Here is a 24,414-nt window from a genome sequence, read left to right as displayed (position 1 = left end):
AAGTATGGTTTAACTCTGTTAGCTGAATGCACAGATCAGAAAGAAGTTTCACCAAATGATTCTGTGTAGTTTATATTTGAAGACATTCCTTTTTCCACTATTACCCTCTTAGCGCTCCGAATCTCCACTTGCATTTTCTACAAAAAGAGTGTTGCATAATTACTCAATCAAAAATATGTTTTATCTGTGTTAACTGAATTTACAGATCAGAAATAAGTTTCACAGAATGCATCTGTGTAGTTTTTATTTGAAGATATTCTTTTTCAAAATGTAGGCCTCTTAGCGCTTAGCATGTCCAATTGCAGTTTCTACAGAAAGAGTGTTTCAGAACGGCTCAATCAAAAGTAAGGTTCAACTCTGTTAGTTGAATGCACAGAACAGAAAGATGTTTCATACAATGCTTCTGTGTAGTTTATATTTGAACATATTCTTTTTTCCACTATTACCCACTTAGCGCTACGAATGTCCAGTTGCATTTTCTACAGACAGAGTGTTTCAAAACTGCTCAATCAAAAGTATGGTTTAACTCTGTTAGCTGAATGCTCAGATCAGAAAGAAGTTTCACAGAATGCTTCTGTGTAGTTTATATTTGAATATATTCCTTTTTCCACTACTACTCTCTTAGCGCTCCAAATGTCCAGTTGCATTTTCTACAGAAAGAGAGTTCAGATCTGCTCAATCAAAAGTATGGTTTAACTCTGTTAGCTGAATGCACAGATCAGAAAGAAGTTTCACCGAATGATTCTGTGTAGTTTATATTTGGAGACATTCCTTTTTCCACTATTACGCTCTTAGCGCTCCAAATCTCCACTTGCATTTTCTACAGAAAGAGTGTTTCAGAACGGCTCAATCAAAACTAAGGTTCAACTCTTTTAGTTGAACAAACAGAACAGAAAGAAGTTTCACACAATTGTTCTGTGTAGTTTTTATTTGTAGACATTCTTTTTCCAAATATAGGCCTCTTAGCGCTCAGAATGTCCAATTGCAGTTTCTACAGAAAGAGTGTTTCAGAACGGCTCAATCAAAAGTAAGGTTCAACTCTGTTAGTTGAATGCACAGAACAGAAAGAAGTTTCATACAATGCTTCTGTGTAGTTTATATTTGAACATATTCTTTTTTCCACTATTACCCACTTAGCGCTACGAATGTCCAGTTGCATTTTCTACAGACAGAGTGTTTCAAAACTGCTCAATCAAAAGTATGGTTTAACTCTGTTAGCTGAATGCTCAGATCAGAAAGAAGTTTCACAGAATGCTTCTGTGTAGTTTATATTTGAATATATTCCTTTTTCCACTACTACGCTCTTAGCGCTCCAAATGTCCAGTTGCATTTTCTACAGAAAGAGTGTTCAGATCTGCTCAATCAAAAGTATGGTTTAACTCTGTTAGCTGAATGCACAGATCAGAAAGATGATTCACCGAATGATTCTGTGTAGTTTATATTTGAAGACATTCCTTTTTCCACTATTACCCTCTTAGCGCTCCGAATCTCCACTTGCATTTTCTACAGAAAGAGTGTTTCATAACTGCTCAATCAAAAATATGTTTTATCTCTGTTAACTGAATTTACAGATCAGAAATAAGTTTCACAGAATGCATCTGTGTAGTTTTTATTTGAAGATATTTTTATTCCCAATGTAGGCCTCTTAGCGCTTAGCATGTCCAACTGCAGTTTCTACAGAAAGAGTGTTTCAGAACCGCTCAATCAAAAGTAAGGTTCAACTCTGTTAGTTGAATGCACAGAACAGAAAGAATTTTCACAGAATGCTACTGTGTAGTTTATATTTGAATATATTCCTTTTTCCACTATTACCCTCTTAGCGCTCCGAATGTCCACTTGCATTTTCTACAGAAAGAGTGTTCAGAACTGCGCAATCAAAAGTATGGTTTAACTCTGTTAGCTTAATGAACATATCAGAAATAAGTTTCACACAATGCTTCTGTGTAGTTTTTATTTGAAGATATTATTTTTCCCAATATAGGCCTCTTAGCGCTCAGAATGTCCAATTGCAGTTTCTACAGAAAGAGAGTTTCAGAAAGGCTCAATCAAAAGTAAGGTTCAACTCTGTTAGTTGAATGCACAGAACAGAAAGAAGTTTCATACAATGCTTCTGTGTACTTTATATTTGAACATATTCTTTTTTCCACTATTACCCACTTAGCGCTACGAATGTCCAGTTGCATTTTCTACAGACAGAGTGTTTCAAAACTGCTCAATCAAAAGTATGGTTTAACTCTGTTAGCTGAGTGCTCAGATCAGAAAGAAGTTTCACAGAATGCTTCTGTGTAGTTTATATTTGAATATATTCCTTTTTCCACTACTACTCTCTTAGCGCTCCAAATGTCCAGTTGCATTTTCTACAGAAAGAGAGTTCAGATCTGCTCAATCAAAAGTATGGTTTAACTCTGTTAGCTGAATGCACAGATCAGAAAGAAGTTTCACCGAATGATTCTGTGTAGTTTATATTTGGAGACATTCCTTTTTCCACTATTACCCTCTTAGCGCTCCGAATCTCCACTTGCATTTTCTACAGAAAGAGTGTTTCAGAACGGCCCAATCAAAACTAAGGTTCAACTCTTTTAGTTGAACAAACAGAACAGAAAGAAGTTTCACACAATTCTTCTGTGTAGTTTTTATTTGTAGACATTCTTTTTCCCAATATAGGCCTCTTAGCGCTCAGAATGTCCAATTGCAGTTTCTACAGAAAGAGTGTTTCAGAACGGCTCAATCAAAAGTAAGGTTCAACTCTCTTAGTTGAATGCACAGAACAGAAAGAAGTTTCATACAATGCTTCTTTGTAGTTTATATTTGAACATATTCTTTTTTCCACTATTACCCACTTAGCGCTACGAATGTCCAGTTGCATTTTCTACAGACAGAGTGTTTCAAAACTGCTCAATCAAAAGTATGGTTTAACTCTGTTAGCTGAATGCTCAGATCAGAAAGAAGTTTCACAGAATGCTTCTGTGTAGCTTATATTTGAATATATTCCTTTTTCCACTACTACGCTCTTAGCGCTCCAAATGTCCAGTTGCATTTTCTACAGAAAGAGTGTTCAGATCTGCTCAATCAAAAGTATGGTTTAACTCTGTTAGCTGAATGCACAGATCAGAAAGAAGTTTCACCGAATGATTCTGTGTAGTTTATATTTGAAGACATTCCTTTTTCCACTATTACCCTCTTAGCGCTCCGAATCTCCACTTGCATTTTCTACAAAAAGAGTGTTTCATAACTGCTCAATCAAAAATATGTTTTATCTCTGTTAACTGAATTTACAGATCAGAAATAAGTTTCACAGAATGCATCTGTGTAGTTTTTATTTGAAGATATTCTTTTTCAAAATGTAGGCCTCTTAGCGCTTAGCATGTCCAATTGCAGTTTCTACAGAAAGAGTGTTTCAGAACGGCTCAATCAAAAGTAAGGTTCAACTCTGTTAGTTGAATGCACAGAACAGAAAGAATTTACACAGAATGCTACTGTGTAGTTTATATTTGAATATATTCCTTTTTCCACTATTACCCTCTTAGCGCTCCGAATGTGCACTTGCATTTTCTACCGAAAGAGTGTTCAGAACTGCGCAATCAAAAGTATGGTTTAACTCTGTTAGCTTAATGATCATATCAGAAATAAGTTTCACACAATGCTTCTGTGTAATTTTTATTTGAAGATATTATTTTTCCCAATATAGGCCTCTTAGCGCTCAGAATGTCCAATTCCAGTTTCTACAGAAAGAGTGTTTCAGAAAGGATCAATCAAAAGTAAGGTTCAACTCTGTTAGTTGAATGCAGAGAACAGAAAGAAGTTTCATACAATGCTTCTGTGTAGTTTATATTTGAACTTATTCTTTTTTCCACTATCACCCACTTAGCGCTACGAATGTCCAGTTGCATTTTCTACAGACAGAGTGTTTCAAAACTGCTCAATCAAAAGTATGGTTAAACTCTGTTAGCTGAATGCTCAGATCAGAAAGAAGTTTCACAGAATGCTTCTGTGTAGTTTATATTTGAATATATTCCTTTTTCCACTACTACGCTCTTAGCGCTCCAAATGTCCAGTTGCATTTTCTACAGAAAGAGTGTTCAGATCTGCTCAATCAAAAGTATGGTTTAACTCTGTTAGCTGAATGCACAGATCAGAAAGAAGTTTCACCGAATGATTCTGTGTAGTTTATATTTGAAGACATTCCTTTTTCCACTATTACCCTCTTAGCGCTCCGAATCTCCACTTGCATTTTCTACAAAAAGAGTGTTTCATAACTGCTCAATCAAAAATATGTTTTATCTCTGTTAACTGAATTTACAGATCAGAAATAAGTTTCACAGAATGCATCTGTGTAGTTTTTATTTGAATATATTCTTTTTCAAAATGTAGGCCTCTTAGCGCTTAGCATGTCCAATTTCAGTTTCTACAGAAAGAGTGTTTCAGAACGGCTCAATCAAAAGTAAGGTTCAACTCTGTTAGTTGAATGCACAAAACAGAAAGAATTTTCACAGAATGCTACTGTGTAGTTTATATTTGAATATATTCCTTTTTCCACTATTACCCTCTTAGCGCTCCGAATGTCCACTTGCATTTTCTACCGAAAGAGTGTTCAGAACTGCGCAATCAAAAGTATGGTTTAACTCTGTTAGCTTAATGAACATATCAGAAATAAGTTTCACACAATGCTTCTGTGTAGTTTTTATTTGAAGATATTATTTTTCGCAATATAGGCCTGTTAGCGCTCAGAATGTCCAATTGCAGTTTCTACAGAAAGAGTGTTTCAGAAAGTTTCAATAAAAAGTAAGGTTCAACTCTGTTAGTTGAATGCACAGAACAGAAAGAAGTTTCATACAATGCTTCTGTGTAGTTTATATTTGAACATATTCTTTTTTCCACTATTACCCACTTAGCGCTACGAATGTCCAGTTGCATTTTCTACAGACAGAGTGTTTCAAAACTGCTCAATCAAAAGTATGGTTTAACTCTGTTAGCTGAATGCTCAGATCAGAAAGAAGTTTCACAGAATGCTTCTGTGTAGTTTATATTTGAATATATTCCTTTTTCCACTAGTACTCTCTTAGCGCTCCAAATGTTCAGTTGCATTTTCTACAGAAAGAGAGTTCAGATCTGCTCAATCAAAAGTATGGTTTAACTCTGTTAGCTGAATGCACAGATCAGAAACAAGTTTCACCGAATGATTCTGTGAAGTTTATATTTGGAGACATTCCTTTTTCCACTATTACACTCTTAGCGCTCCGAATCTCCACTTGCATTTTCTACAGAAAGAGTGTTTCAGAACGGCTCAATCAAAACTAAGGTTCAACTCTTTTAGTTGAACAAACAGAACAGAAAGAAGTTTCACACAATTCTTCTGTGTAGTTTTTATTTGTAGACATTCTTTTTCCCAATATAGGCCTCTTAGCGCTCAGAATGTCCAATTGCAGTTTCTACAGAAAGAGTGTTTCAGAACGGCTCAATCAAAAGTAAGGTTCAACTCTGTTAGTTGAATGCACAGAACAGAAAGAAGTTTCATACAATGCTTCTCTGTAGTTTATATTTGAACATATTCTTTTTTCCACTATTACCCACTTAGCGCTACGAATGTCCAGTTGCATTTTCTACAGACAGAGTGTTTCAAAACTGCTCAATCAAAAGTATGGTTTAACTCTGTTAGCTGAATGCTCAGATCAGAAAGAAGTTTCACAGAATGCTTCTGTGTAGTTTATATTTGAAAATATTCCTTTTTCCACTACTACGCTCTTAGCGCTCCGAATCTCCACTTGCATTTTCTACAAAGGAGTGTTTCATAACTGCTCAATCAAAAATATGTTTTATCTCTGTTAACTGAATTTACAGATCAGAAATAAGTTTCACAGAATGCATCTGTGTAGTTTTTATTTGAAGATATTCTTTTTCCCAATGTAGGCCTCTTAGCGCTTAGCATGTCCAATTGCAGTTTCTACAGAAAGAGTGTTTCAGAACGGCTCAATCAAAAGTAAGGTTCAACTCTGTTAGTTGAATGCACAGAACAGAAAGAATTTTCACAGAATGCTACTGTGTAGTTTATATTTGAATATATTCCTTTTTCCACTATTACCCTCTTATCGCTCCGAATGTCCACTTGCATTTTCTACAGAAAGAGTGTTCAGAACTGCGCAATCAAAAGTATGGTTTAACTCTGTTAGCTTAATGAACATATCAGAAATAAGTTTCACACAATGCTTCTGTGTAGTTTCTATTTGAAGATATTATTTTTCCCAATATAGGCCTCTTAGCGCTCAGAATGTCCAATTGCAGTTTCTACAGAAAGAGTGTTTCAGAAAAGCTCAATCAAAAGTAAGGTTCAACTCTGTTAGTTGAATGCACAGAACAGAAAGAAGTTTCATACAATGCTTCTGTGTAGTTTATATTTGAACATATTCTTTTTTCCACTATTACCCACTTAGCGCTACGAATGTCCAGTTGCATTTTCTACAGACAGAGTGTTTCAAAACTGCTCAATCAAAAGTATGGTTTAACTCTGTTAGCTGAATGCTCAGATCAGAAAGAAGTTTCACAGAATGCTTCTGTATAGTTTATATTTGAATATATTCCTTTTTTCACTACTACTCTCTTAGCGCTCCAAATGTCCAGTTGCATTTTCTACAGAAAGAGAGTTCAGATCTGCTCAATCAAAAGTATGGTTTAACTCTTTTAGCTGAATGCACAGATCAGAAAGAAGTTTCACCGAATGATTCTGTGTAGTTTATATTTGGAGACATTCCTTTTTCCACTATTACCCTCTTAGCGCTCCGAATCTCCACTTGCATTTTCTACAGAAAGAGTGTTTCAGAACGGCTCAATCAAAACTAAGGTTCAACTCTTTTAGTTGAACAAACAGAACAGAAAGAAGTTTCACACAATTCTTCTGTGTAGTTTTTATTTGTAGACATTCTTTTTCCCAATATAGGCCTCTTAGCGCTCAGAATGTCCAATTGCAGTTTCTACAGAAAGAGTGTTTCAGAACGGCTCAATCAAAAGTAAGGTTCAACTCTGTTAGTTGAATGCACAGAACAGAAAGAAGTTTCATACAATGCTTCTGTGTAGTTTATATTTGAACATATTGTTTTTTCCACTATTACCCACTTAGCACTACGAATGTCCAGTTGCATTTTCTACAGACAGAGTGTTTCAAAACTGCTCAATCAAAAGTATGGTTTAACTCTGTTAGCTGAATGCTCAGATCAGAAAGAAGTTTCACAGAATGCTTCTGTGTAGTTTATGTTTGAATATATTCCTTTTTCCACTAATACGCTCTTAGCGCTCCAAATGTCCAGTTGCATTTTCTACAGAAAGAGTGTTCAGATCTGCTCAATCAAAAGTATGCTTTAACTCTGTTAGCTGAATGCACAGATCAGAAAGAAGTTTCACCGAATGATTCTGTGTAGTTTATATTTGAAGACTTTCCTTTTTCCACTATTACCCTCTTAGCGCTGCGAATCTCCACTTGCATTTTCTACAAAAAGAGTGTTTCATAACTGCTCAATCAAAAATATGTTTTATCTCTGTTAACTGAATTTACAGATCAGAAATAAGTTTCACAGAATGCATCTGTGTAGTTTTTATTTGAAGATATTCTTTTTCAAAATGTAGGCCTCTTAGCGCTTAGCATGTCCAATTGCAGTTTCTACAGAAAGAGTGTTTCAGAACGGCTCAATCAAAAGTAAGGTTCAACTCTGTTAGTTGAATGCACAGAACAGAAAGAATTTTCACAGAATGCTACTGTGTAGTTTATATTTGAATATATTCCTTTTTCCACTATTACCCTCTTAGCGCTCCGAATGTCCACTTGCATTTTCTACCGAAAGAGTGTTCAGAACTGCGCAATCAAAAGTATGGTTTAACTCTGTTAGCTTAATGAACATATCAGAAATAAGTTTCACACAATGCTTCTGTGTAGTTTTTATTTGAAGATATTATTTTTCCCAATATAGGCCTCTTAGCGCTCAGAATGTCCAATTGCAGTTTCTACAGAAAGAGTGTTTCAGAAAGGCTCAATCAAATGTAAGGTTCAACTCTGTTAGTTGAATGCACAGAACAGAAAGAAGTTTCATACAATGCTTCTGTGTAGTTTATATTTGAACATATTCTTTTTTCCACTATTACCCACTTAGCGCTACGAATGTCCAGTTGCATTTTCTACAGACAGAGTGTTTCAAAACTGCTCAATCAAAAGTATGGTTAAACTCTGTTAGCTGAATGCTCAGATAAGAAAGAAGTTTCACAGAATGCTTCTGTGTAGTTTATATTTGAATATATTCCTTTTTCCACTACTACTCTCTTAGCGCTCCAAATGTCCAGTTGCATTTTCTACAGAAAGAGAGTTCAGATCTGCTCAATCAAAAGTATGGTTTAACTCTGTTAGCTGAATGCACAGATCAGAAAGAAGTTTCACCGAATGATTCTGTGTAGTTTATATTTGGAGACATTCCTTTTTCCACTATTACCCTCTTAACGCTCGGAATCTCCACTTGCATTTTCTACAGAAAGAGTGTTTCAGAACGGCTCAATCAAAACTAAGGTTCAACTCTTTTAGTTGAACAAACAGAACAGAAAGAAGTTTCACACAATTCTTCTGTGTAGTTTTTATTTGTAGACATTCTTTTTCCCAATATAGGCCTCTTAGCGCTCAGAATGTCCAATTGCAGTTTCTACAGAAAGAGTGTTTCAGAACGGCTCAATCAAAAGTAAGGTTCAACTCTGTTAGTTGAATGCACAGAACAGAAAGAAGTTTCATACAATGCTTCTGTGTAGTTTATATTTGAACATATTCTTTTTTCCACTATTACCCACTTAGCGCTACGAATGTCCAGTTGCATTTTCTACAGACAGAGTGTTTCAAAACTGCTCAATCAAAAGTATGGTTTAACTCTGTTAGCTGAATGCTCAGATCAGAAAGAAGTTTCACAGAATGCTTCTGTGTAGTTTATATTTGAATATATTCCTTTTTCCACTACTACGCTCTTAGCGCTCCAAATGTCCAGTTGCATTTTCTACAGAAAGAGTGTTCAGATCTGCTCAATCAAAAGTATGGTTTAACTCTGTTAGCTGAATGCACAGATCAGAAAAAAGTTTCACCGAATGATTCTGTGTAGTTTATATTTGAAGACATTCCTTTTTCCACTATTACCCTCTTAGCGCTCCGAATCTCCACTTGCATTTTCTACAAAAAGAGTGTTTCATAACTGCTCAATCAAAAATATGTTTTATCTCTGTTAACTGAATTTACAGATCAGAAATAAGTTTCACAGAATGCATCTGTGTAGTTTTTATTTGAAGATATTCTTTTTCAAAATGTAGGCCTCTTAGCGCTTAGCATGTCCAACTGCAGTTTCTACAGAAAGAGTGTTTCAGAACGGCTCAATCAAAAGTAAGGTTCAACTCTGTTAGTTGAATGCACAGAACAGAAAGAATTTTCACAGAATGCTTCTGTGTAGTTTATATTTGAATATATTCCTTTTTCCAGTATTACCCTCTTAGCGCTCCGAATGTCCACTTGCATTTTCTACAGAAAGAGTGTTCAGAACTGCGCAATCAAAAGTATGGTTTAACTCTGTTAGCTTAATGAACATATCAGAAATAAGTTTCACACAATGCTTCTGTGTAGTTTTTATTTGAAGATATTATTTTTCCCAATATAGGCCTCTTAGCGCTCAGAATGTCCAATTGCAGTTTCTACAGAAAGAGTGTTTCAGAAAGGCTCAATCAAAAGTAAGGTTCAACTCTGTTAGTTGAATGCACAGAACAGAAAGAAGTTTCATACAATGCTTCTGTGTAGTTTATATTTGAACATATTCTTTTTTCCACTATTACCCACTTAGCGCTACGAATGTCCAGTTGCATTTTCTACAGACAGAGTGTTTCAAAACTGCTCAATCAAAAGTATGGTTTAACTCTGTTAGCTGAATGCTCAGATCAGAAAGAAGTTTCACAGAATGCTTCTGTGTAGTTTATATTTGAATATATTCCTTTTTCCACTACTACTCTCTTAGCGCTCCAAATGTCCAGTTGCATTTTCTACAGAAAGAGTGTTCAGATCTGCTCAATCAAAAGTATGGTTTAACTCTGTTAGCTGAATGCACAGATCAGAAAGAAGTTTCACAGAATGATTCTGTGTAGTTTATATTTGGAGACATTCCTTTTTCCACTATTACCCTCTTAGCGCTCCGAATCTCCACTTGCATTTTCTACAGAAAGAGTGTTTCAGAACGGCTCAATCAAAACTAAGGTTCAACTCTTTTAGTTGAACAAACAGAACAGAAAGAAGTTTCACACAATTCTTCTGTGTAGTTTTTATTTGTAGACATTCTTTTTCCCAATATAGGCCTCTTAGCGCTCAGAATGTCCAATTGCAGTTTCTACAGAAAGAGTGTTTCAGAACGGCTCAATCAAAAGTAAGGTTCAACTCTGTTAGTTGAATGCACAGAACAGAAAGTAGTTTCATACAATGCTTCTGTGTAGTTTATATTTGAACATATTCTTTTTTCCACTATTACCCACTTAGCGCTACGAATGTCCAGTTGCATTTTCTACAGACAGAGTGTTTCAAAACTGCTCAATCAAAAGTATGGTTTAACTCTGTTAGCTGAATGCTCAGATCAGAAAGAAGTTTCACAGAATGCTTCTGTGTAGTTTATATTTGAATATATTCCTTTTTCCACTACTACGCTCTTAGCGCTCCAAATGTCCAGTTGCATTTTCTACAGAAAGAGTGTTCAGATCTGCTCAATCAAAAGTATGGTTTAACTCTGTTAGCTGAATGCACAGATCAGAAAGAAGTTTCACCGAATGATTCTGTGTAGTTTATATTTGAAGACATTCCTTTTTCCACTATTACCCTCTTAGCGCTCCGAATCTCCACTTGCATTTTCTACAAAAAGAGTGTTTCATAACTGCTCAATCAAAAATATGTTTTATCTCTGTTAACTGAATTTACAGATCAGAAATAAGTTTCACAGAATGCATCTGTGTAGTTTTTATTTGAAGATATTCTTTTTCAAAATGTAGGCCTCTTAGCGCTTAGCATGTCCAATTGCAGTTTCTACAGAAAGAGTGTTTCAGAACGGCTCAATCAAAAGTAAGGTTCAACTCTGTTAGTTGAATGCACAAAACAGAAAGAATTTTCACAGAATGCTACTGTGTAGTTTATATTTGAATATATTCCTTTTTCCACTATTACCCTCTTAGCGCTCCGAATGTCCACTTGCATTTTCTACCGAAAGAGTGTTCAGAACTGCGCAATCAAAAGTATGGTTTAACTCTGTTAGCTTAATGAACATATCAGAAATAAGTTTCACACAATGCTTCTGTGTAGTTTTTATTTGAAGATATTATTTTTCGCAATATAGGCCTCTTAGCGCTCAGAATGTCCAATTGCAGTTTCTACAGAAAGAGTGTTTCAGAAAGTTTCAATCAAAAGTAAGGTTCAACTCTGTTAGTTGAATGCACAGAACAGAAAGAAGTTTCATACAATGCTTCTGTGTAGTTTATATTTGAACATATTCTTTTTTCCACTATTACCCACTTAGCGCTACGAATGTCCAGTTGCATTTTCTACAGACAGAGTGTTTCAAAACTGCTCAATCAAAAGTATGGTTTAACTCTGTTAGCTGAATGCTCAGATCAGAAAGAAGTTTCACAGAATGCTTCTGTGTAGTTTATATTTGAATATATTCCTTTTTCCACTAGTACTCTCTTAGCGCTCCAAATGTTCAGTTGCATTTTCTACAGAAAGAGAGTTCAGATCTGCTCAATCAAAAGTATGGTTTAACTCTGTTAGCTGAATGCACAGATCAGAAACAAGTTTCACCGAATTATTCTGTGAAGTTTATATTTGGAGACATTCCTTTTTCCACTATTACCCTCTTAGCGCTCCGAATCTCCACTTGCATTTTCTACAGAAAGAGTGTTTCAGAACGGCTCAATCAAAACTAAGGTTCAACTCTTTTAGTTGAACAAACAGAACAGAAAGAAGTTTCACACAATTCTTCTGTGTAGTTTTTATTTGTAGACATTCTTTTTCCCAATATAGGCCTCTTAGCGCTCAGAATGTCCAATTGCAGTTTCTACAGAAAGAGTGTTTCAGAACGGCTCAATCAAAAGTAAGGTTCAACTCTGTTAGTTGAATGCACAGAACAGAAAGAAGTTTCATACAATGCTTCTCTGTAGTTTATATTTGAACATATTCTTTTTTCCACTATTACCCACTTAGCGCTACGAATGTCCAGTTGCATTTTCTACAGACAGAGTGTTTCAAAACTGCTCAATCAAAAGTATGGTTTAACTCTGTTAGCTGAATGCTCAGATCAGAAAGAAGTTTCACAGAATGCTTCTGTGTAGTTTATATTTGAAAATATTCCTTTTTCCACTACTACGCTCTTAGCGCTCCGAATCTCCACTTGCATTTTCTACAAAGGAGTGTTTCATAACTGCTCAATCAAAAATATGTTTTATCTCTGTTAACTGAATTTACAGATCAGAAATAAGTTTCACAGAATGCATCTGTGTAGTTTTTATTTGAAGATATTCTTTTTCCCAATGTAGGCCTCTTAGCGCTTAGCATGTCCAATTGCAGTTTCTACAGAAAGAGTGTTTCAGAACGGCTCAATCAAAAGTAAGGTTCAACTCTGTTAGTTGAATGCACAGAACAGAAAGAATTTTCACAGAATGCTACTGTGTAGTTTATATTTGAATATATTCCTTTTTCCACTATTACCCTCTTATCGCTCCGAATGTCCACTTGCATTTTCTACAGAAAGAGTGTTCAGAACTGCGCAATCAAAAGTATGGTTTAACTCTGTTAGCTTAATGAACATATCAGAAATAAGTTTCACACAATGCTTCTGTGTAGTTTTTATTTGAAGATATTATTTTTCCCAATATAGGCCTCTTAGCGCTCAGAATGTCCAATTGCAGTTTCTACAGAAAGAGTGTTTCAGAAAAGCTCAATCAAAAGTAAGGTTCAACTCTGTTAGTTGAATGCACAGAACAGAAAGAAGTTTCATACAATGCTTCTGTGTAGTTTATATTTGAACATATTCTTTTTTCCACTATTACCCACTTAGCGCTACGAATGTCCAGTTGCATTTTCTACAGACAGAGTGTTTCAAAACTGCTCAATCAAAAGTATGGTTTAACTCTGTTAGCTGAATGCTCAGATCAGAAAGAAGTTTCACAGAATGCTTCTGTATAGTTTATATTTGAATATATTCCTTTTTTCACTACTACTCTCTTAGCGCTCCAAATGTCCAGTTGCATTTTCTACAGAAAGAGAGTTCAGATCTGCTCAATCAAAAGTATGGTTTAACTCTTTTAGCTGAATGCACAGATCAGAAAGAAGTTTCACCGAATGATTCTGTGTAGTTTATATTTGGAGACATTCCTTTTTCCACTATTACCCTCTTAGCGCTCCGAATCTCCACTTGCATTTTCTACAGAAAGAGTGTTTCAGAACGGCTCAATCAAAACTAAGGTTCAACTCTTTTAGTTGAACAAACAGAACAGAAAGAAGTTTCACACAATTCTTCTGTGTAGTTTTTATTTGTAGACATTCTTTTTCCCAATATAGGCCTCTTAGCGCTCAGAATGTCCAATTGCAGTTTCTACAGAAAGAGTGTTTCAGAACGGCTCAATCAAAAGTAAGGTTCAACTCTGTTAGTTGAATGCACAGAACAGAAAGAAGTTTCATACAATGCTTCTGTGTAGTTTATATTTGAACATATTGTTTTTTCCACTATTACCCACTTAGCACTACGAATGTCCAGTTGCATTTTCTACAGACAGAGTGTTTCAAAACTGCTCAATCAAAAGTATGGTTTAACTCTGTTAGCTGAATGCTCAGATCAGAAAGAAGTTTCACAGAATGCTTCTGTGTAGTTTATGTTTGAATATATTCCTTTTTCCACTAATACGCTCTTAGCGCTCCAAATGTCCAGTTGCATTTTCTACAGAAAGAGTGTTCAGATCTGCTCAATCAAAAGTATGCTTTAACTCTGTTAGCTGAATGCACAGATCAGAAAGAAGTTTCTCCGAATGATTCTGTGTAGTTTATATTTGAAGACTTTCCTTTTTCCACTATTACCCTCTTAGCGCTCCGAATCTCCACTTGCATTTTCTACAAAAAGAGTGTTTCATAACTGCTCAATCAAAAATATGTTTTATCTCTGTTAACTGAATTTACAGATCAGAAATAAGTTTCACAGAATGCATCTGTGTAGTTTTTATTTGAAGATATTCTTTTTCAAAATGTAGGCCTCTTAGCGCTTAGCATGTCCAATTGCAGTTTCTACAGAAAGAGTGTTTCAGAACGGCTCAATCAAAAGTAAGGTTCAACTCTGTTAGTTGAATGCACAGAACAGAAAGTATTTTCACAGAATGCTACTGTGTAGTTTATATTTGAATATATTCCTTTTTCCACTATTACCCTCTTAGCGCTCCGAATGTCCACTTGCATTTTCTACCGAAAGAGTGTTCAGAACTGCGCAATCAAAAGTATGGTTTAACTCTGTTAGCTTAATGAACATATCAGAAATAAGTTTCACACAATGCTTCTGTGTAGTTTTTATTTGAAGATATTATTTTTCCCAATATAGGCCTCTTAGCGCTCAGAATGTCCAATTGCAGTTTCTACAGAAAGAGTGTTTCAGAAAGGCTCAATCAAATGTAAGGTTCAACTCTGTTAGTTGAATGCACAGAACAGAAAGAAGTTTCATACAATGCTTCTGTGTAGTTTATATTTGAACATATTCTTTTTTCCACTATTACCCACTTAGCGCTACGAATGTCCAGTTGCATTTTCTACAGACAGAGTGTTTCAAAACTGCTCAATCAAAAGTATGGTTAAACTCTGTTAGCTGAATGCTCAGATAAGAAAGAAGTTTCACAGAATGCTTCTGTGTAGTTTATATTTGTATATATTCCTTTTTCCACTACTACTCTCTTAGCGCTCCAAATGTCCAGTTGCATTTTCTACAGAAAGAGAGTTCAGATCTGCTCAATCAAAAGTATGGTTTAACTCTGTTAGCTGAATGCACAGATCAGAAAGAAGTTTCACCGAATGATTCTGTGTAGTTTATATTTGGAGACATTCCTTTTTCCACTATTACCCTCTTAACGCTCCGAATCTCCACTTGCATTTTCTACAGAAAGAGTGTTTCAGAACGGCTCAATCAAAACTAAGGTTCAACTCTTTTAGTTGAACAAACAGAACAGAAAGAAGTTTCACACAATTCTTCTGTGTAGTTTTTATTTGTAGACATTCTTTTTCCCAATATAGGCCTCTTAGCGCTCAGAATGTCCAATTGCAGTTTCTACAGAAAGAGTGTTTCAGAACGGCTCAATCAAAAGTAAGGTTCAACTCTGTTAGTTGAATGCACAGAACAGAAAGAAGTTTCATACAATGCTTCTGTGTAGTTTATATTTGAACATATTCTTTTTTCCACTATTACCCACTTAGCGCTACGAATGTCCAGTTGCATTTTCTACAGACAGAGTGTTTCAAAACTGCTCAATCAAAAGTATGGTTTAACTCTGTTAGCTGAATGCTCAGATCAGAAAGAAGTTTCACAGAATGCTTCTGTGTAGTTTATATTTGAATATATTCCTTTTTCCACTACTACGCTCTTAGCGCTCCAAATGTCCAGTTGCATTTTCTACAGAAAGAGTGTTCAGATCTGCTCAATCAAAAGTATGGTTTAACTCTGTTAGCTGAATGCACAGATCAGAAAGAAGTTTCACCGAATGATTCTGTGTAGTTTATATTTGAAGACATTCCTTTTTCCACTATTACCCTCTTAGCGCTCCGAATCTCCACTTGCATTTTCTACAAAAAGAGTGTTTCATAACTGCTCAATCAAAAATATGTTTTATCTCTGTTAACTGAATTTACAGATCAGAAATAAGTTTCACAGAATGCATCTGTGTAGTTTTTATTTGAAGATATTCTTTTTCAAAATGTAGGCCTCTTAGCGCTTAGCATGTCCAATTGCAGTTTCTACAGAAAGAGTGTTTCAGAACGGCTCAATCAAAAGTAAGGTTCAACTCTGTTAGTTGAATGCACAAAACAGAAAGAATTTTCACAGAATGCTACTGTGTAGTTTATATTTGAATATATTCCTTTTTCCACTATTACCCTCTTAGCGCTCCGAATGTCCACTTGCATTTTCTACCGAAAGAGTGTTCAGAACTGCGCAATCAAAAGTATGGTTTAACTCTGTTAGCTTAATGAACATATCAGAAATAAGTTTCACACAATGCTTCTGTGTAGTTTTTATTTGAAGATATTATTTTTGCCAATATAGGCCTCTTAGCGCTCAGAATGTCCAATTGCAGTTTCTACAGAAAGAGTGTTTCAGAAAGGCTCAATCAAAAGTAAGGTTCAACTCTGTTAGTTGAATGCACAGAACAGAAAGTAGTTTCATACAATGCTTCTGTGTAGTTTATATTTGAACATATTCTTTTTTCCACTATTACCCACTTAGCGCTACGAATGTCCAGTTGCATTTTCTACAGACAGAGTGTTTCAAAACTGCTCAATCAAAAGTATGGTTTAACTCTGTTAGCTGAATGCTCAGATCAGAAAGAAGTTTCACAGAATGCTTCTGTGTAGTTTATATTTGAATATATTCCTTTTTCCACTACTACTCTCTTAGCGCTCCAAATGTCCAGTTGCATTTTCTACAGAAAGAGTGTTCAGATCTGCTCAATCAAAAGTATGGTTTAACTCTGTTAGCTGAATGCACAGATCAGAAAGAAGTTTCACAGAATGATTCTGTGTAGTTTATATTTGGAGACATTCCTTTTTCCACTATTACCCTCTTAGCGCTCCGAATCTCCACTTGCATTTTCTACAGAAAGAGTGTTTCAGAACGGCTCAATCAAAACTAAGGTTCAACTCTTTTAGTTGAACAAACAGAACAGAAAGAAGTTTCACACAATTCTTCTGTGTAGTTTTTATTTGTAGACATTCTTTTTCCCAATATAGGCCTCTTAGCGCTCAGAATGTCCAATTGCAGTTTTTACAGAAAGAGTGTTTCAGAACGGCTCAATCAAAAGTAAGGTTCAACTCTGTTAGTTGAATGCACAGAACAGAAAGAAGTTTCATACAATGCTTCTGTGTAGTTTATATTTGAACATATTCTTTTTTCCACTATTACCCACTTAGCGCTACGAATGTCCAGTTGCATTTTCTACAGACAGAGTGTTTCAAAACTGCTCAATCAAAAGTATGGTTTAACTCTGTTAGCTGAATGCTCAGATCAGAAAGAAGTTTCACAGAATGCTTCTGTGTAGTTTATATTTGAATATATTCCTTTTTCCACTACTACGCTCTTAGCGCTCCAAATGTCCAGTTGCATTTTCTACAGAAAGAGTGTTCAGATCTGCTCAATCAAAAGTATGGTTTAACTCTGTTAGCTGAATGCACAGATCAGAAAGAAGTTTCACCGAATGATTCTGTGTAGTTTATATTTGAAGACATTCCTTTTTCCACTATTACCCTCTTAGCGCTCCGAATCTCCACTTGCATTTTCTACAAAAAGAGTGTTTCATAACTGCTCAATCAAAAATATGTTTTATCTCTGTTAACTGAATTTACAGATCAGAAATAAGTTTCACAGAATGCATCTGTGTAGTTTTTATTTGAAGATATTCTTTTTCAAAATGTAGGCCTCTTAGCGCTTAGCATGTCCAATTGCAGTTTCTACAGAAAGAGTGTTTCAGAACGGCTCAATCAAAAGTAAGGTTCAACTCTGTTAGTTGAATGCACAAAACAGAAAGAATTTTCACAGAATGCTACTGTGTAGTTTATATTTGAATATATTCCTTTTTCCACTATTACCCTCTTAGCGCTCCGAATGTCCACTTGCATTTTCTACCGAAACAGTGTTCAGAACTGCGCAATCAAAAGTATGGTTTAACTCTGTTAGCTTAATGAACATATCAGAAATAAGTTTCACACAATGCTTCTGTGTAGTTTTTATTTGAAGATATTATTTTTCCCAATATAGGCCTCTTAGCGCTCAGAATGTCCAATTGCAGTTTCTACAGAAAGAGTGTTTCAGAAAAGCTCAATCAAAAGTAAGGTTCAACTCTGTTAGTTGAATGCACAGAACAGAAAGAAGTTTCATACAATGCTTCTGTGTAGTTTATATTTGAACATATTCTTTTTTCCACTATTACCCACTTAGCGCTACGAATGTCCAGTTGCATTTTCTACAGACAGAGTGTTTCAAAACTGCTCAATCAAAAGTATGGTTTAACTCTGTTAGCTGAATGCTCAGATCAGAAAGAAGTTTCACAGAATGCTTCTGTATAGTTTATATTTGAATATATTCCTTTTTTCACTACTACTCTCTTAGCGCTCCAAATGTCCAGTTGCATTTTCTACAGAAAGAGAGTTCAGATCTGCTCAATCAAAAGTATGGTTTAACTCTTTAGCTGAATGCACAGATCAGAAAGAAGTTTCACCGAATGATTCTGTGTAGTTTATATTTGGAGACATTCCTTTTTCCACTATTACCCTCTTAGCGCTCCGAATCTCCACTTGCATTTTCTACAGAAAGAGTGTTTCAGAACGGCTCAATCAAAACCAAGGTTCAACTCTTTTAGTTGAACAAACAGAACAGAAAGAAGTTTCACACAATTCTTCTGTGTAGTTTTTATTTGTAGACATTCTTTTTCCCAATATAGGCCTCTTAGCGCTCAGAATGTCCAATTGCAGTTTCTACAGAAAGAGTGTTTCAGAACGGCTCAATCAAAAGTAAGGTTCAACTCTGTTAGTTGAATGCACAGAACAGAAAGAAGTTTCATACAATGCTTCTGTGTAGTTTATATTTGAACATATTGTTTTTTCCACTATTACCCACTTAGCACTACGAATGTCCAGTTGCATTTTCTACAGACAGAGTGTTTCAAAACTGCTCAATCAAAAGTATGGTTTAACTCTGTTAGCTGAATGCTCAGATCAGAAAGAAGTTTCACAGAATGCTTCTGTGTAGTTTATGTTTGAATATATTCCTTTTTCCACTAATACGCTCTTAGCGCTCCAAATGTCCAGTTGCATTTTCTACAGAAAGAGTGTTCAGATCTGCTCAATCAAAAGTATGCTTTAACTCTGTTAGCTGAATGCACAGATCAGAAAGAAGTTTCTCCGAATGATTCTGTGTAGTTTATATTTGAAGACTTTCCTTTTTCCACTATTACCCTCTTAGCGCTCCGAATCTCCACTTGCATTTTCTACAAAAAGAGTGTTTCATAACTGCTCAATCAAAAATATGTTTTATCTCTGTTAACTGAATTTACAGATCAGAAATAAGTTTCACAGAATGCATCTGTGTAGTTTTTATTTGAAGATATTCTTTTTCAAAATGTAGGCCTCTTAGCGCTTAGCATGTCCAATTGCAGTTTCTACAGAAAGAGTGTTTCAGAACGGCTCAATCAAAAGTAAGGTTCAACTCTGTTAGTTGAATGCACAGAACAGAAAGAATTTTCACAGAATGCTACTGTGTAGTTTATATTTGAATATATTCCTTTTTCCACTATTACCCTCTTAGCGCTCCGAATGTCCACTTGCATTTTCTACCGAAAGAGTGTTCAGAACTGCGCAATCAAAAGTATGGTTTAACTCTGTTAGCTTAATGAACATATCAGAAATAAGTTTCACACAATGCTTCTGTGTAGTTTTTATTTGAAGTTATTATTTTTCCCAATATAGGCCTCTTAGCGCTCAGAATGTCCAATTGCAGTTTCTACAGAAAGAGTGTTTCAGAAAGGCTCAATCAAATGTAAGGTTCAACTCTGTTAGTTGAATGCACAGAACAGAAAGAAGTTTCATACAATGCTTCTGTGTAGTTTATATTTGAACATATTCTTTTTTCCACTATTACCCACTTAGCGCTACGAATGTCCAGTTGCATTTTCTACAGACAGAGTGTTTCAAAACTGCTCAATCAAAAGTATGGTTAAACTCTGTTAGCTGAATGCTCAGATAAGAAAGAAGTTTCACAGAATGCTTCTGTGTAGTTTATATTTGAATATATTCCTTTTTCCACTACTACTCTCTTAGCGCTCCAAATGTCCAGTTGCATTTTCTACAGAAAGAGAGTTCAGATCTGCTCAATCAAAAGTATGGTTTAACTCTGTTAGCTGAATGCACAGATCAGAAAGAAGTTTCACCGAATGATTCTGTGTAGTTTATATTTGGAGACATTCCTTTTTCCACTATTACCCTCTTAACGCTCCGAATCTCCACTTGCATTTTCTACAGAAAGAGTGTTTCAGAACGGCTCAATCAAAACTAAGGTTCAACTCTTTTAGTTGAACAAACAGAACAGAAAGAAGTTTCACACAATTCTTCTGTGTAGTTTTTATTTGTAGACATTCTTTTTCCCAATATAGGCCTCTTAGCGCTCAGAATGTCCAATTGCAGTTTCTACAGAAAGAGTGTTTCAGAACGGCTCAATCAAAAGTAAGGTTCAACTCTGTTAGTTGAATGCACAGAACAGAAAGAAGTTTCATACAATGCTTCTGTGTAGTTTATATTTGAACATATTCTTTTTTCCACTATTACCCACTTAGCGCTACGAATGTCCAGTTGCATTTTCTACAGACAGAGTGTTTCAAAACTGCTCAATCAAAAGTATGGTTTAACTCTGTTAGCTGAATGCTCAGATCAGAAAGAAGTTTCACAGAATGCTTCTGTGTAGTTTATATTTGAAAATATTCCTTTTTCCACTACTACGCTCTTAGCGCTCCGAATCTCCACTTGCATTTTCTACAAAGGAGTGTTTCATAACTGCTCAATCAAAAATATGTTTTATCTCTGTTAACTGAATTTACAGATCAGAAATAAGTTTCACAGAATGCATCTGTGTAGTTTTTATTTGAAGATATTCTTTTTCCCAATGTAGGCCTCTTAGCGCTTAGCATGTCCAATTGCAGTTTCTACAGAAAGAGTGTTTCAGAACGGCTCAATCAAAAGTAAGGTTCAAATCTGTTAGTTGAATGCACAGAACAGAAAGAATTTTCACAGAATGCTACTGTGTAGTTTATATTTGAATATATTCCTTTTTCCACTATTACCCTCTTATCGCTCCGAATGTCCACTTGCATTTTCTACAGAAAGAGTGTTCAGAACTGCGCAATCAAAAGTATGGTTTAACTCTGTTAGCTTAATGAACATATCAGAAATAAGTTTCACACAATGCTTCTGTGTAGTTTTTATTTGAAGATATTATTTTTCCCAATATAGGCCTCTTAGCGCTCAGAATGTCCAATTGCAGTTTCTACAGAAAGAGTGTTTCAGAAAAGCTCAATCAAAAGTAAGGTTCAACTCTGTTAGTTGAATGCACAGAACAGAAAGAAGTTTCATACAATGCTTCTGTGTAGTTTATATTTGAACATATTCTTTTTTCCACTATTACCCACTTAGCGCTACGAATGTCCAGTTGCATTTTCTACAGACAGAGTGTTTCAAAACTGCTCAATCAAAAGTATGGTTTAACTCTGTTAGCTGAATGCTCAGATCAGAAAGAAGTTTCACAGAATGCTTCTGTATAGTTTATATTTGAATATATTCCTTTTTTCACTACTACTCTCTTAGCGCTCCAAATGTCCAGTTGCATTTTCTACAGAAAGAGAGTTCAGATCTGCTCAATCAAAAGTATGGTTTAACTCTTTTAGCTGAATGCACAGATCAGAAAGAAGTTTCACCGAATGATTCTGTGTAGTTTATATTTGGAGACATTCCTTTTTCCACTATTACCCTCTTAGCGCTCCGAATCTCCACTTGCATTTTCTACAGAAAGAGTGTTTCAGAACGGCTCAATCAAAACTAAGGTTCAACTCTTTTAGTTGAACAAACAGAACAGAAAGAAGTTTCACACAATTCTTCTGTGTAGTTTTTATTTGTAGACATTCTTTTTCCCAATATAGGCCTCTTAGCGCTCAGAATGTCCAATTGCAGTTTCTACAGAAAGAGTGTTTCAGAACGGCTCAATCAAAAGTAAGGTTCAACTCTGTTAGTTGAATGCACAGAACAGAAAGAAGTTTCATACAATGCTTCTGTGTAGTTTATATTTGAACATATTGTTTTTTCCACTATTACCCACTTAGCACTACGAATGTCCAGTTGCATTTTCTACAGACAGAGTGTTTCAAAACTGCTCAATCAAAAGTATGGTTTAACTCTGTTAGCTGAATGCTCAGATCAGAAAGAAGTTTCACAGAATGCTTCTGTGTAGTTTATGTTTGAATATATTCCTTTTTCCACTAATACGCTCTTAGCGCTCCAAATGTCCAGTTGCATTTTCTACAGAAAGAGTGTTCAGATCTGCTCAATCAAAAGTATGCTTTAACTCTGTTAGCTGAATGCACAGATCAGAAAGAAGTTTCTCCGAATGATTCTGTGTAGTTTATATTTGAAGACTTTCCTTTTTCCACTATTACCCTCTTAGCGCTCCGAATCTCCACTTGCATTTTCTACAAAAAGAGTGTTTCATAACTGCTCAATCAAAAATATGTTTTATCTCTGTTAACTGAATTTACAGATCAGAAATAAGTTTCACAGAATGCATCTGTGTAGTTTTTATTTGAAGATATTCTTTTTCAAAATGTAGGCCTCTTAGCGCTTAGCATGTCCAATTGCAGTTTCTACAGAAAGAGTGTTTCAGAACGGCTCAATCAAAAGTAAGGTTCAACTCTGTTAGTTGAATGCACAGAACAGAAAGTATTTTCACAGAATGCTACTGTGTAGTTTATATTTGAATATATTCCTTTTTCCACTATTACCCTCTTAGCGCTCCGAATGTCCACTTGCATTTTCTACCGAAAGAGTGTTCAGAACTGCGCAATCAAAAGTATGGTTTAACTCTGTTAGCTTAATGAACATATCAGAAATAAGTTTCACACAATGCTTCTGTGTAGTTTTTATTTGAAGATATTATTTTTCCCAATATAGGCCTCTTAGCGCTCAGAATGTCCAATTGCAGTTTCTACAGAAAGAGTGTTTCAGAAAGGCTCAATCAAATGTAAGGTTCAACTCTGTTAGTTGAATGCACAGAACAGAAAGAAGTTTCATACAATGCTTCTGTGTAGTTTATATTTGAACATATTCTTTTTTCCACTATTACCCACTTAGCGCTACGAATGTCCAGTTGCATTTTCTACAGACAGAGTGTTTCAAAACTGCTCAATCAAAAGTATGGTTAAACTCTGTTAGCTGAATGCTCAGATAAGAAAGAAGTTTCACAGAATGCTTCTGTGTAGTTTATATTTGTATATATTCCTTTTTCCACTACTACTCTCTTAGCGCTCCAAATGTCCAGTTGCATTTTCTACAGAAAGAGAGTTCAGATCTGCTCAATCAAAAGTATGGTTTAACTCTGTTAGCTGAATGCACAGATCAGAAAGAAGTTTCACCGAATGATTCTGTGTAGTTTATATTTGGAGACATTCCTTTTTCCACTATTACCCTCTTAACGCTCCGAATCTCCACTTGCATTTTCTACAGAAAGAGTGTTTCAGAACGGCTCAATCAAAACTAAGGTTCAACTCTTTTAGTTGAACAAACAGAACAGAAAGAAGTTTCACACAATTCTTCTGTGTAGTTTTTATTTGTAGACATTCTTTTTCCCAATATAGGCCTCTTAGCGCTCAGAATGTCCAATTGCAGTTTCTACAGAAAGAGTGTTTCAGAACGGCTCAATCAAAAGTAAGGTTCAACTCTGTTAGTTGAATGCACAGAACAGAAAGAAGTTTCATACAATGCTTCTGTGTAGTTTATATTTGAACATATTCTTTTTTCCACTATTACCCACTTAGCGCTACGAATGTCCAGTTGCATTTTCTACAGACAGAGTGTTTCAAAACTGCTCAATCAAAAGTATGGTTTAACTCTGTTAGCTGAATGCTCAGATCAGAAAGAAGTTTCACAGAATGCTTCTGTGTAGTTTATATTTGAATATATTCCTTTTTCCACTACTACGCTCTTAGCGCTCCAAATGTCCAGTTGCATTTTCTACAGAAAGAGTGTTCAGATCTGCTCAATCAAAAGTATGGTTTAACTCTGTTAGCTGAATGCACAGATCAGAAAGAAGTTTCACCGAATGATTCTGTGTAGTTTATATTTGAAGACATTCCTTTTTCCACTATTACCCTCTTAGCGCTCCGAATCTCCACTTGCATTTTCTACAAAAAGAGTGTTTCATAACTGCTCAATCAAAAATATGTTTTATCTCTGTTAACTGAATTTACAGATCAGAAATAAGTTTCACAGAATGCATCTGTGTAGTTTTTATTTGAAGATATTCTTTTTCAAAATGTAGGCCTCTTAGCGCTTAGCATGTCCAATTGCAGTTTCTACAGAAAGAGTGTTTCAGAACGGCTCAATCAAAAGTA

Source organism: Symphalangus syndactylus, chromosome 9, assembly GCF_028878055.3.
Source record: "Symphalangus syndactylus isolate Jambi chromosome 9, NHGRI_mSymSyn1-v2.1_pri, whole genome shotgun sequence".
In the NCBI taxonomy this organism is placed as follows: Eukaryota; Metazoa; Chordata; class Mammalia; order Primates; family Hylobatidae; genus Symphalangus; species Symphalangus syndactylus.
Note: the sequence above shows the minus strand (reverse complement) of the source record.